We start from the raw sequence: 14,990 nt of genomic DNA, 5'->3' as shown, positions 1-14,990 counted from the left end.
CCAAACATAGACTGGGTGCATTACTCAAGCCCCAACACCCTAGCCCAAAGGTTCCTGGAATTCATCAACTCAAATGTGATGGAACAACTAGTCACCTCCCCCACAAGGAGAAATAATATACTTGTCCTGATCATCACAAACATGGGGACAAAATGCTCAACACCGGAAGTATACCCCTCACTAGTGAGATCAGACCATAAACTAATAATCCTAGATATTCATATCCCACCTCCACCCCCAGCACAAAAGACCACAGTGAGAAACTTCTCAAAAGCTGACTTTACACTCCTTAGGACTGAAATGATATAATTCAAGCCCCCTGGGCCAGTGGAAACCACATCCCACACTGCTGAATCCTTCACAAATGCTTTCTACGGGCATCTCCAAGAATGCATGGATCATGCAATCCCAAATAAAACCAAGACCCTTTCCACCAAAGGCAGACATCCTATCTGGTGGACCCCAGCCATAAACAAACTCTATAACAAGAGAAGGAAGCTACTGCAAGACAGAGCAAAATCCCATAAAGGGAAGGCATCCCTAATCAGCACTAGCAAAAACTACGCCGCTAATAAAATCATCAAAGGCCAACTTGAGAGAAAAATGCTAAGGACACTAAAGATAATCACAAGGCCTTCTTCAGTTATGTTAGAAACCTGCGGAAACCCTCAGATATGCAGAGTTAGTTCATAACGGCAAAAAATACACTGAACCCACAGATATTGCCAACATACTGGCAGACAGGTTCAGTGCAAATTTCTCCCTCCTCTCCCCAAAAGACGAAATAAATATCTCAGCTAAATGCATCCTCCCTGAAATCTCAGATGTCCAGGTGAGAGCTGCCCTCAGCAAAGCTAAAAATACAGCATACATGGGACCTGATGGTGTCCCGGGTTGCGTGCTACATGAACTCCTAGAGGAGCTAAACCTGCACATAAGAACGCTGTTTAATCTTAGCCTTGCTACAGGATACGTCCCTGAACACTGGCGTACAGCTACAGTGGTCCCACTCCACAAAGGTGGCACCTCTACAGACCCTGGAAACTACCGCCCCATAAGCTTGACCAGCCTGGTCTGCAAAGCTATGGAAAGGATCATTATGGAACTCATAAACAAAGACATCGGGGACCTACAGACAATTGACCCTACCTAGTTCAGCTTTGTAAAAGGCAGATCCTGTCTTTTAAACCTGGTGGACTTTTTTGAAACAGTCACTAGAGCCATCGATGAAGGCAAAGCAGTTCATACAGCCTACCTGGATCTGGCAAAAGCCTTCAACACAATACCCCACTCAGGCATCATAGACAAGCTCAACAGCTTAAATGTAAACCCGTTTGTCACAAGATGGGTTGCAAACTGGCTAAAGGACAGAACCCACAAAGTCAGAATAGCTGGAGCTATGTCAGACTCTAAACCAGTCACAAGTGGAGTCCCACAAGGCTCTGTCTTGGGACCCCTCTTGTTCTGCATTTATTTCTCAGATGTGCAGGCAAACATAGGGGGGTTGTGGCTGACAAAGTTCGCAGATGACTGCAAACTAGGCGCCATAGTCGACACACCAGCTGACACATGCATCCTCCAGAAGGGCCTCACAGAAACAGATGACTGGTGCCAGAGTCATGGCCTTAAACTAAATGCCAAAAAATGTATAGTCATCCCCTTTGGAAAAAACAAAGTACCCACAAATTACCACATAGATGGTAATCCATTAAGTACGGAAAAAGTAATCAGAGACCTGGGGACCCAAGTTGACAGTGACCTCTCATTTGACACCCACATCGCCAAAGTGGTTAGAAAGACCTTCTACCTTGCCCACCTTATCATGAAGGGATTCACATCCAGATCAAAGGATGTCATTGTACCCTTATATTCCTCCCTTATCAGGCCTATGATTGAGTACAATGCCCCATTTGGTATGTACCTCACCCGGCACCTGCAGCAGCTGGAGAGACCCCAAAAGTACCTTACCAAGAGGATCAAGGGTCTCCAGCATATGTCATATGCAGCCAGACTGAAAAAGCTCCAGCTCTATTCAGTAGCATACCGCCTGCTCAGAGGTGATCTGTGCCTTACGTACAAGGCCATGTCCAATTCAGAATTAATGGACATGCTCCACCTCAAAAAATCCAAATCCATCAGAGCCACGAGAGCTAAAGATCTAAACCTCAGCACAAATATGAATAGGACATGCTGGAGGGACAGATTCATAACCCAGAGGCTTCCCGCACTCTGGAACAGGATACCTGTCCATGTTAGGCAGAGCCCCTCACTGACTCTCTTTAAGAGAAATCTGGATGAATGGATGGGTGATCATAGATTTACCCCGGGGGTCATCTCTGTGTCATTGCTAGATAGAGGGACAGTAAACTAAATTTAATTTAAATTGTACACTTTTGTATCATAACATGGGGTGGCAAAAGCCACATACACTTTGGCTAGGCTTATAAATGCCCTAGGGCAGATAGCCTAGTACTATACTATGAAACTATGAAACTATAAGACCTATTTAGTCACTACAATGAACTCCCAAAAATCAGGCATCCTTACCCTAGAATTAGAGAGAGAGAGAGATTTTTGCCACCATCACTAAATGGCTAATGTGTTGGGTTAGTTGCAATTTATTTATGTATGTACGTATGTATGTTTGTATGCATGTATGTATGTATGTATGCAAGTTTGTATTTATGTATGTATTTCTTGGATTGTTGACCAAGACTGTCTACTGTGCCATGCAAGACCCCTTTTAGGAGGAGGCCTGGGGAAAAAAGCTCCATAAAAACAAAACAAAAAAAAATGCAACTTATCGTAGCTGACCTGACATAATAATAAGGCAAAAGAAAAAAAAGATATGGCAGGCAAAATACTACATAATTACATACATACGTACAAAATAAACACATCTAATGTAAAAAACACATAATACAGTGAACTATAAATATTACATTACAAATAAGTCAGAAACTGTCAAAAGCAGTTTTAGATATTTGATGGTTCTAAAGTTGTAGCAATTTAATAGGTTGCAAGGTATTAGTGGATTAATTTTAGGAAGATACTTGGGGGTGGAAGCATTAGTGTATAAAGTGAACTTGAAAGGAAGGTAAAAGGAGAATACGTAACTGAATCAGACCAATCACCAGTGATAATAAGTAAGAACATGTAGATAAGCTAGCAGTTAGACAACTGGAATAGAGCACAGACATAATCTAGCATTTAGGAGATGAACATGGAGGTTCCTTTTAAAGCTAAGCTTATTGTGTCTTTCACTAAGCGAGCTGGATATGGTATTTCATATAATGGAGATATAATTTGATAAGGAGAGCATCCCCTGTTGAGTTCCAGGGTTCAGCTTGCTGAGCCAGGTATTTATTTTTAGAGTAGAGAGGTCTGCTAGTGTTGCAAAACTGCAGGAGAGTTATTAGGGTAGGCACTCATCTGAGTGGGGAAATACAAGATGAACAGCTTTAGCTGAAGGGATACAAGATCATTTGGGAATTCCATCCAATTTATTTTTGAGAATGCAATGCAGTGAATGTTCTGTTATGCAAACTGGCAGTAAATTTAGCAATTTCATTGTAACATGGTTCAAGTTTTCTTACGTAACTGTTGCATAACTTAACAGGGATAAAGTCGACATGTAGGAGTGCTTGTAGAAGATAAGCATGTGCAGCAGATTCATGACCTAGGCCAGTGAGTAGAGTTTGGAGCCTTTTTTGTGAGTTTTCTTTATAAGATTACTTATATGTATATCAAGTGTGAAGTTATCATTGTTATACCAAGTAACTTGGTGATGGAAACCTGCTAATGTTTAATGTTTTGAGCAGAGGAAATAGTATAACTATTTGAGTGTTGGGAACTGGTTTAAGATATGAAGTAATCATTTATCAGTCAGATAGGCATTAGATTAGTTTTTTTTACCATTAAGTGTAAGGGATGTGTTTTCTACCTACTGCACTAGTAGCAGGATTCCTTTGTAATGGTCTGTAGCTGTCCAGAGGAGGGGGTGCAAGAAATGATTGTAGCATCATCTGAATATTGAATCATTATGGATGGAGATGTGACTGTGTAAAGTTTATATATATATATATATATATATATATATATATATATATATATATATATATGTTTGAATAGCAAGAATCCAAGAATGAACCCAAAGAAAATACCTGTAGAAACCATAGCATGGCAATGAGAATCTCTGATTCCAGGACAAGGTAAAGTCACTCAGAATTGAACAATGTGCTTTCAGACCTCATCATGCTAGTGTTCTCCCTACCAGCCCATGCAAAGCAGTAGCATAAGTACCCTCAACACATGTCCATGCATAGACACACACACACACACACACACACACACACACACACACACACACACACACACACACACACACACACACACACACACACACAAAGATACATCCAGTCACCCACAAACAAGGCCTTTAATACTCTTTCACACAAATGGAAAGGCTTACTCACACACCTACATGCACACCCTAACACATATATCAATACACATGCACAAACACGTACATTCACACACACACACACACACACACACACACACACACACACACACACACACACACACACACACACACACACACACATACACACACACACACACACACACACACACACACACACACACACACACACACACACACACACACACACACCTTCAGATTATCTACTTATAGTTGTAGTATGAGCTGTGATTACTCAGGAGAGGTGAATGGGAGAATGCTGTCTTTTTTGATGGCATTTTCTGTTTCCTCTGTGAGAAGAAATTAACTCAGTATTGCAATTATCTAAATCACTATACCACATTAATCTGTGGTCAGCACTGTTTTTGGTGGGACAGCACATGGCTAATTTGTATTAATCACCCACCATCCTAACAAATTTGCAAACAACTTTGCTAGCAAGACCCCTTTTTGTGCTATGGCAATGTCCAGTGTAAAACTGTAGTGGGAGAGGAGTCTGTAAATCTCTCAAATTTGCCACAATGCAGAAAACTGTTCAGTTAAAGCTTGTGTATCACTGTAAGCCTTTCTGAATCCCAAGGATAGTATCTTAAAGGACTGACAATGTCAAGAATGAAGAGATCCTAGACATGTGATTCATGCTGATACCTGATGATTTACAATGAAAAGTCAAGTCACCTCTAAAATTTATTACATTCTTGAATTTGTCCGGGATATTTTGAAATATCCTAGGTTCTTCTGTAGTATCCACATTTGAATGAAAATAGGTAGGTTATACAGTGCAAAACTTTCCATAAAGTCTACCTCATACCCTTGACAAACCTCATGTTCATCAAAAATCTCCTAGAGGTATGGACAGTACCCTGCCTTTACCTAACTAATACTGCTATTCCTGAGGAAGATGCAGCCCAAGTAAAACCCCACATGGAAAGTTTGAAATGATCCAGCAGAGTTAGGTGAGCTTCTCAACGCAAATCTACACCTACACTAGCCCCTTGGAAAGGACTCTTTAAACCAATAATACTTACAAATAATATTTTATTCAATGAAATCACTATTCAGGGTGTCTCTAAGTTAGTGAAGAAAATTAGGTTTATGAGCTGTTAAACTGCTCTCTTCTGAAATTCCAGGTTTGATCCCCTCAACCTCCATTTGCCTATGTATGAAGCACAATAAGTCAGTTCACTAGATAGTGGCCTGATGTCAGATGGGAAATTAGGCCAGGTTCTTCAGTAGTCTCCTAGACCATATGTGTAGTAGGTACCTATAAACCTATTCTTAAGAACCAAGTGCAACATGCAAATTTTAAAAATTACCCACACGTTAAACAAAACTTCTTGACTCAACTTCCCTGCCAGACATAGACATAAATAACAAATGCAGTAGCTGTGCAACAAATGCAATAAACAACTTCTATACGTACTGTGTCAGAATGTTTGTATGCTTGATCACAGTAATAACATTAAATAACGTGGTGCTGCGGTAGCGTTGTCACCTCACAGTAAGACGCTGTCCGGTTCGATTCTCAGCTAGAGCATCATCTGCGTGGAGACATGCATGAATGGGCATACCTTCGTTGAAGGTTGTGCATCAGGGCTGGTAACTTGGCATGTAAAAATCAACTACCAATCATTAGCGGACCGGAGTTCCGCTGTGGCGACCCCTAACCGGGAACAGCCGAAAGACACAAACAAACAAACAAACATTAAAATAACCATTGAGAGTGTATTTAAAGCTTTCAAGATTAATAATAATGTTAATTTCTCTACATCACTCAAACAGTTAACATGAAGGTGTGCTTTGTGAACTCACATCGAGATATCACATATATTCTGTTGCCAGCATAGAGGCGATTTCTTTACATAGTGCCATATTATTTCTTATGAATGGAATGTGAATTAGAAACATTAAAAATAATCCCCGGGATTCATGAAGCTTGCACCAGGTGCAGGTGTAGCATTGGCATTCCAACACCAAATATGGCTGGCGAACAATCCAGGTACAAGCTGTTTCCACATGCACTACCTGCGTACGCTACGCCTGCACAGCTCCTGGCCCCTGTATGCTAATTATCCCATTGCAGCAGTGTAGCATGCAAATGAAGGTATTTAGCGATCCAGGAAGTGATGCAGGCATAGTGCAAGCATGCAGAAATGTAAACCGCAAAAAAAGGTTTACATTTTTGCAAACATAAAATCGGAGCCATGACAGCCAACCAAACACATGTATTATATTGTTAATATATACCAAAGGCTAAATATATAGCCATTGGCATAAAAAATGTACAAAATATAAAATGAACATTTAATTTTTTTTTTCGCACTGTCACGAAGTTTAAGCGCAGGGCAGTGGCACACAAACAGGATCGCAAGGAAAATAAAAAAATATAGAATAAGACTGCAATGTAACACATATCAAGATTTTCAGTCAATGGCAGGCATGTTACACCACACCATGGTGCAAGGGTTGCTAAGGGACTGTGACAGTGTTTTATGTGGTAGCTAGGAATTAGTAGGCAATGCCATGCAAATGAGAGGAGTAATAGTGAATCTCAGATTCCCTGCTGGTGTAAGGATGCATCTCACAGCATAGCATTATAACACCAAGGTGTGCCCTTGAGATAAAAATGACATCAAGAAAGGGGTGTGTCACCTTTGCTGTAAGCAGATTGGAGCATTGCTAAACCGGTTTTCCCGTAGCTAAGCAAAGCTGCAGGAAAGGGATGTGTTGAACTGGCTATAGCTTTGCTTAGCTGAGAGCACACAAGGTAACCGAGTATGCATGTGAACGGAGATTAAAATGCATTTAAACTCAGTAAATGGGTTTGCGCGGCTCGCTCTGGAGCTGAAACAGGAAGGATATAGGAAAACAATAAGAAAATGCTGCAGCAGGAAAACTGGAGTACAAATGACTAATTACCACCTAGGAACCTACAGTGGGCCATTGGCAACAGCTAACAAGGCTGCAATCAGCTACCTGCAGAACAAGAAAGGGGAGCGGCTGTACTGCAAAGAAAACAGCAAAGTGTCACAGCAGCACAAAGCAGAATTGCATTATATCAGCTAAAAACACATTTTGCAACATGTAACTGGCTAGGGGAAAGTACAAAACAAGAAAGTTGGCAGGTGGATGCATGCCTGACAATGGGAGGGGATCCAGGTTTAAAAGTAAATTAAAGGGCAACAGATTAATCAAGGCAGGCAAGCATAACTCCACACTACAGGCCACATACTTGCAGTACTCACTGTAAAACCCATAATTAAGATACCCTGCAGCTGGAATTGCTCATACACAGCCAATGACATCAGCAGCATCCATAGCCCAATAGTATAAAGTGTGAAAGCACCTCACACACACTTGTGTATTCCCATACACTCTGCACCATTGGTGTATACATATGGGGAACTTTTAATATGTACATGTTAGGGGCTGCCATAGCTTAGATCCACCAGCATGTGTTGGAGACTGAAGGTGGTGTGGAGGATGATGCTGACAACCACCTCAGGCACCAGAGGAGGAGAAGAGTGTTCAGTCCCAGGGTAACCTACCAGGGGCTTCATGATCTGGAGATAGTAGAGCGTTACAGGGTGGACAGGGACATCCTACAGCAACTTGTGGAGCTGTGCTGGCCACACCTCAGAGCCAGAACAAACAGAGGGGAACCCATCCCAGTGGATACGAAGGTATGTGTAAGCCTGAGAATACTAGCCACAGGTAATTTTCAAAGACCAAATGGGGATATCATGGGGATCTCACAGGCATCAGCATCCAGGGTACTTCACCCGTTCCTGGATGCCATGTTACCACATGCCAATGAGCACATATACTTCCTCCAAATGCAGGAGGAGATGGCCAACAATATGCGTCTCTTCCACCATGTGGCAGAATACTTGGAGGTATTGGGTGCAATAGACTGCACGCACATACACATCGTCACCACCCGGTGAGCAGGGTAGGTGCTACATAAACCACAAGGGATACTCCTCCATCAACTGCCAGGTTGTGTGCAATGCCCAGGGAATTATCATGGATGTCTCTGCTGGCAGCCCTAGAAGCTATAACGACTCCCACATCTGGCATGCCTTACAGCTGTATCAGGTATTTGCCAGGGGGGACTTCCAAAATGGCCACCTGGTGGGGGATGCTGGCTATGCACTGGAACCATGGATGATGACTCCCATCAGAAATGCACACACACCCATGCAAGAACGCCATAATGAGGTGCATGCACAAACCAGAATCATCATAGAACATGTGTTTGGGATGCTTAAATCATGATTCTGTTGCTTGGACATATCTGGTGGAGCCTTGTAGTACTCTCCAGGCACATGTGCCCACATCTTCATAGTATGTGCCATGCTACACAATATGATCCTGTGGAAACAGCTGCAGCAGGGACATACTGGTGAAGGCCCTCACAGCCCACCACCATTGCCAAGGCCCCCACAGGCACAGAGGTACTCAGGCCATGAACACCCTGAGCTAGCCACAGTAGGCAGATGGAGGCATGCCCAGTATGCCCATGCCATGGCAAGGAGGAAACATATAGCACAGACACTGACAGTGTAGGCAATTAGGGACTGACACCTTTCTCCATCTGCACACACAGTAAAAATGGATGGCACACACACAAGACTACCTGTAAATTGTCATGTATAGGCAGTCTTATGTGTGCATCCAACATAAGCAGCCCTCAACTATTGCACACACAACTGCTATTGGCACAAGGTAAGTCAACACCTGAACAGTAAATTAAGCTATCAGCATGTGCTGGTACTGTATGTATAGGTTCATAGGTTCATAGGTAATTACTTGGCTAACTGCCCAAGGGCATTCATAAGCCTAGCCAAAATGCATCAGCTTTTGCCACCCCATTGATTAATTAACTGTCCCTCTGTGGAGCACAGCCAATGGCGGGATCCCTGGGGTGTATCTACTGTTCCCCATCCACTCTTCAAGGTTTCATTTAAAGAGTGTTAGTGAGGGACTCTATATAATGTAGTTAGGGATGTTGTTCCAAAGCATGGGGAGTTACTGGGACAGGAATCTGTCCCTCCAGCATGTTCTAGTTATTGTTGTGGCAAGGTTTAGCTCATTACAGCATGTGGTTTGCTGTGACATGGATTCCCATAGGTGGAGCATATCCATTAAGCCTGAGTTGGACATGGCTTTGTTGGCCAGCAGATATCATCTCTGAGTAAACGAGATGCCATGGAGTAAAGCAGGAGTTTATTCCGTCTGGCTGCATAGGACATATGTTTGAGGCCAGTAATCCTCTTGGCGAGGTACGTTCGTGGACCTTCCAGCTGTCGAAAGTGTCTTCTGAGGTACATCCCAAATGGGTTATCATACTCTATGATGGGACTGATGAGTGATGAGTAAAGGGGCATTATAACCTCAGTATGTCTAGATGCGAACCCTTTAGTAATCAGATGGCCTACATAGAAGGATGTCCTAACTACTTTGGAGATATAATTGTTAAAGGAGAGATCACTATCTACCTTAGTCCCCAGATCCCCTATTACCTTGTCTGTATTAAGGTGGCTGCCAATTATGTGTTAATATGTGGGTGTTTAGTTTTTCCCAAATGGAAAAACATGCAGTTTGTGGCACCTAGCTCAAGGCCATGACTTTGACACCATGTGTCGGTCTCTTTGAGGCCCTTTGAAGGATGTCTGTGTCAGCTGGACTGTCAATTATGGCTCCCAGTTTGCAGTCATTGCCAAACATGGTCTGCCGTAGTCCACCTGTGTTTGCCTGTACCTCTGAGAAGTATATGCCAAACAGCAGGGGTCCCAGGACTGAGTCCTGTGGGACACCAGTTGTGACTGGTTAAGAGTTGGACCTGGAAGCTGCTAGTCTTACCATGTGGGTTCTGTGTGTAAGCCTGTTGGCAACCCATCCTGTGATGTATGGGTTCATGTGCAGGCTGGTGAGTTTATCAATAATACACGAGTGGGGAATGGTGTCAAAAGCCTTGGCGAGGTCCCAGTAGTATGTGTGAACCACCTCTCCCTTCATCTAATGCCTTGGTGACTGTCTGTAAGATGTCAAACAGGTTCAGTAGGCATGATCTGCACTCAACCAAGCTGATCTGGGTTGGGTCAAGTGTTTGGAGGTTACCAATGTCTTTGTTAATGAGTGCCATGAGGATGCGCTCCATAGCTTTGCAGACTAGGCTAGTCAGGCTTATGGGGTGGTAGTTACCATGGTCAGTTGTGTTTCCACCTTGGTGGAGTGGAATAATCATTGCTATGCACCATTGTATGGGCATGTAGCCTGTATAGAGGCTGAGGTTGAAAAGCTTAATTAGGTGGGGGGTTAGTTCATCTTATAGTGTTTGCAAGACGCAGTCTGGGACACCATCTGCTTCCATTGATGTTGTGTTTTGCCGTTTGAAAAGGCTATTTCCACCTGTTTGTCTCTGATGTCTGGGATACTGTACTTTACGGGTATTGTTGTGGGCTCCTTAGGGGGTGAAGTTTGCACTGAATGTATCTGCAAGGATGTTGGCAATATTAGTAGGTTCAGTATATTTTATGCTATATTGCACCGGCACAGTGCAAATGTGTTTGTTACCACTTAGATCCTTGACATAGCCAAAGAAGGCTTTGTGGTTATATTTCAAATCCTTGCCTATTTTCCTGTTGAAGTTAGCCTTGGATGATTTCATGAGGGACCTAAGTTTCTTACTAATACTGGTCACGGATGTCTGCCCTTCTTGGGATTTGCTGCTTTTCTGGACTACTGTCCTACTTCTGTTGTATAGCCTGTTTATTGCAGGGGTCCACCAGACTGGTGTTCTTGTCATGGAGGAATGAGTCTTGGTTTACCAGTGATGGCATGATCCATACATCCTTGTAGGTGCTTATAGAGTGCATTTGTAAAACTTTCTGTATCTTGAGCAGTGTTTTCCCTTACCGTGGGGGCTGTGAAACCTCCCACCTCTGTCTTTAGTAGTGTGAAGTTAGCTGTAGGAAAGTTTTTCACTGTGGTTACCTTGGGTAGGGGAGATGATTGTGTGTGGAAATCATTAGTTAATAGTTCGTGGTCAGATCTAACCAGTGACTGGTTCACCTCTGCTGTGGTACATCTGTCGCCCATGTTGGTGATTACCACTTCTAGTATGTTTCCACCTCTGGTTAGGGAGTTTACCATCTGATACAGGGCATTTGAGGTGATAAATTCCAGGAAGCACTGAGCCTGGAAGTGAGTACTTGAGTAGGTTTCCCAGATAATGGTAGGGTAGTTGAAATCATCCAATACCAGGGTGTTTGGTAGGACTGTCATGTTTTCCACTGTCTCCAGGTAGGTGGATTGGTGGTCATGGAGGGTGATCTGTAGCAGGCCACAGTCTGCATTGCAGTTGTGGCTGATGTTTGCTGCACATGGATGATCTCAGAGGTATCATGCTGCCCTACTAACCTGGAGGTGTAGGTATCCCTGATAAATATGGATAGACCCCCCTCCATGTTTGTGTCAGTCCATGTTCTGTAGCTGAAATGTGTGGTATGGGTTGTAGTCCAGTAGTGCTGGTGTGCTCTCAGGAGCCTTAAAACAGGTTTCAGTTACTGCACAGATGTTGACGTTGTCCATACTGAAGAGTACTGTGAGTGTGTGCATTTTGTGGTTACATCTCCTGGCGTTGAGTAACATAACCCTCATTGATTTTGCTATTGTGCTGTTTACAGAGGTGGGATTCACCTGTGAGACTTGCCTAAAAAAAGGCACCATGGGGCACCAATAGCCTTGGCCAGTATTTGAAAGCCTAAGGCTGACACATGCAAGCCGGTATCGTATTGTTGCCTGCATGTTTCCCATCTGTGATTGTTTCTCATCTTTCCTGTAGGTCACCTACTGGTAAGCAATAGAAAGACTTAAACTGATACAAGTCTTCTAGCTTTCAAGATAGACTTCTGGAGTGATTAAGTATCAGTGTTCTGTATGTTCTTGCTGTACTTAACTGTTTTCTGACTACATGGTGATCTTTTACTGTATATTGTGATCTGAAAGCTCTGTTTATTCACATATTATTCCTGTGATGGCCTGCACTTTAGAGGTTCACAGATAGGTAGTAGGCTATCTGCCCAAGGGCATTTAGAAGCATAGCTACAGTGTGTTGGCTTTCTCTGCACCATTGATGAAGTAACTGAGCCTCTGTCAAGCATAGCCAATGAAGTGATTCCAGGCAGAGTTGCCGGAAACTGTTGAAGACTGGGGTGGTGGAGGGTGATAGGGGCACTTAGTCATCTACAAAGGGCATGTTAACGTGAAAAACAACACCATTCAATTTCCCCAATAGGTCTTGCAGCTATAAAACTGGAGGGGCTCCCTCTCCCCCTAGCTGTATGGTTCTGGGACACATGATCCCAGGGGTGTATATTCTGTTACCCATTTACACATCAATGTTTCTCTTGAAGTGTGTCAGTGAGGGGCTATGCCTAATGTAGTTAGGAATTTAATTTATAGTCTCTCATTTCACTTGTTATGTTTTGATTTCAAGAGTAAGTGATGCTCAGTGGGTTTGGGTGCCTCCGCCCTTTGCTTAGCCTAGCTTATACATAGAAATCATCTAAATAGGAAATAGGCAGTAGCAATGTTAATGTCAATAGTGTAATGGTTACAGCATTTGCATAGTATCTGTACTTTCGTGGTTCAAATCCCAATAAAGTCAGAGATGTTTTTCATGTTAAAAAGTATACCTTAACCACAGCTTGCATATTTAGTTAGTATTCTTCACTATAATAAACATTTGAAACATCCATATAAACCCAGGTGTGCCAGAGAGTAAAGTCAACAGATATTGTAATGTTATGTAACCACATAGTGAGATGTTACTTCACAGAAATGTATATATCCTGAGTAGTTAGCAGATGTGGCTGTGTTTGTGTGCACAGGTTATTTGTTTTTAAATTTTGTTTAACCGTGTTTAACTGCTGCTTTAATGTCACACAAACACTTTTAAACATGCTTACAACAGCTTAAATGAGCCTTATTCTGGAGTAAAAAACATTTTTAAAGCATTGCAGGTCTTGAACTCTTGACCATGCACACCACAGTCATGGGACTTACCACTAAGCCATCTGAGCTGTATGTGTGGTTTGTCATCTTTAGACTACACCTTTTACTATAGGCATTCCACAGTACTGACCACAAATGGGACAGTCACTTTTTGTACATATGTACAGTACATTGTAATGTACTGTAGTTTGTGAATCAACATATACAAGTCTACATATGTATAACTGTTAAAACTTTATACTAAATGTATATATATGCATGTCAGTGATGCCTGCATATATATATATATATATATATATATGTATATATATATATATATATATATATATATATATATATATATATATATATATATAGCCATATATATATAGATAACATCTATGAACACACTTCGTGACACAGAAGCAATCCAAAGGAATTGAAGTGTACACAAAACACATGCAGCTCTGGTATTATAACTATTAATATTAACTTAATTCACCATAGAAGGGATGGTTGTTGTGTATGTGGAGATTGGGGTGGGGGAGGAATGATGGGTAATGAAATTATGCATCAAGGAGAGGCTTGGTTGGATGTTCAATAAGTGAACTGGAGGGGTATACATGGAGTATGGGGACAATAAAAAAGGACACAAATCAAGAACCATTCTCATCCATAATACACCCTGTCAGGTCACATTGCAACACTTAATTCCACAAACATATAAACATTAACAAGTACCACACATATGTACGCCAACTGACTGTCACATTTGTTTTCAGTAGTGAGGAATGCCCATAGTAAAATGTATATTCTAAACACCATAACATTTATACATATCTCAGATACCTTAGTGGTAAAGTCAGTGACTGTGGTGTTCATGGTCCCGGGTTCAAGATCTATAAGGGCTGTAAATTTATTTTGAGGTCCAGAATAAGAGCTATTGGATGTAGGTTGATTAAGGTTTTAAGCAGTTGTAAGCAGTTTTGCGTGGGTTTGCACAACGGTAAGTGGCGCTTGAACACGGTTAAACGGATAAGTGCTTCACAGGTATAACCTTTGCTTACTGTCAAGCAGACCACAGGCAAACTTGCTTACAACTGCTTAAATGTTCATTAATCACACTTTCCCTACCAGTGCCTGCTCTGAGAGGTAAAATAATAACCACTTCCAGGATTAGAACCCGCAAACACGTACACCATCCTCAGAGTAACCTACCAGTAAGCTACCAGAGATGTACCCATGCCAATTGCGTATTCAGACAGGTTAAAACACAAAAGGGAGGATTTTATGGAAATAGGACAAACCGCCATGTACCCAATGAAAGGTGCATGCTCTCTATGTATATATATATATATATATATATATATATATATATATATATATATATATATATATAAACTGCGGTGGTGGTGCTGCGGTAGTGTTGTCACCTCACAGTAAGATGTTGTCCCGTTCGATTCTCAGCTAGAGCGTCTTCTGTGTGGAGACATGCGTGAATGGGCGT

This window comes from Protopterus annectens, chromosome 10.part0, assembly GCF_019279795.1.
Source record: "Protopterus annectens isolate FY-2018-M chromosome 10.part0, PAN1.0, whole genome shotgun sequence".
Lineage (NCBI taxonomy): Eukaryota > Metazoa > Chordata > Ceratodontiformes > Protopteridae > Protopterus > Protopterus annectens.
The sequence above is the reverse complement of the archived record's forward strand: the minus strand, read 5'-3'. Positions refer to the sequence as shown.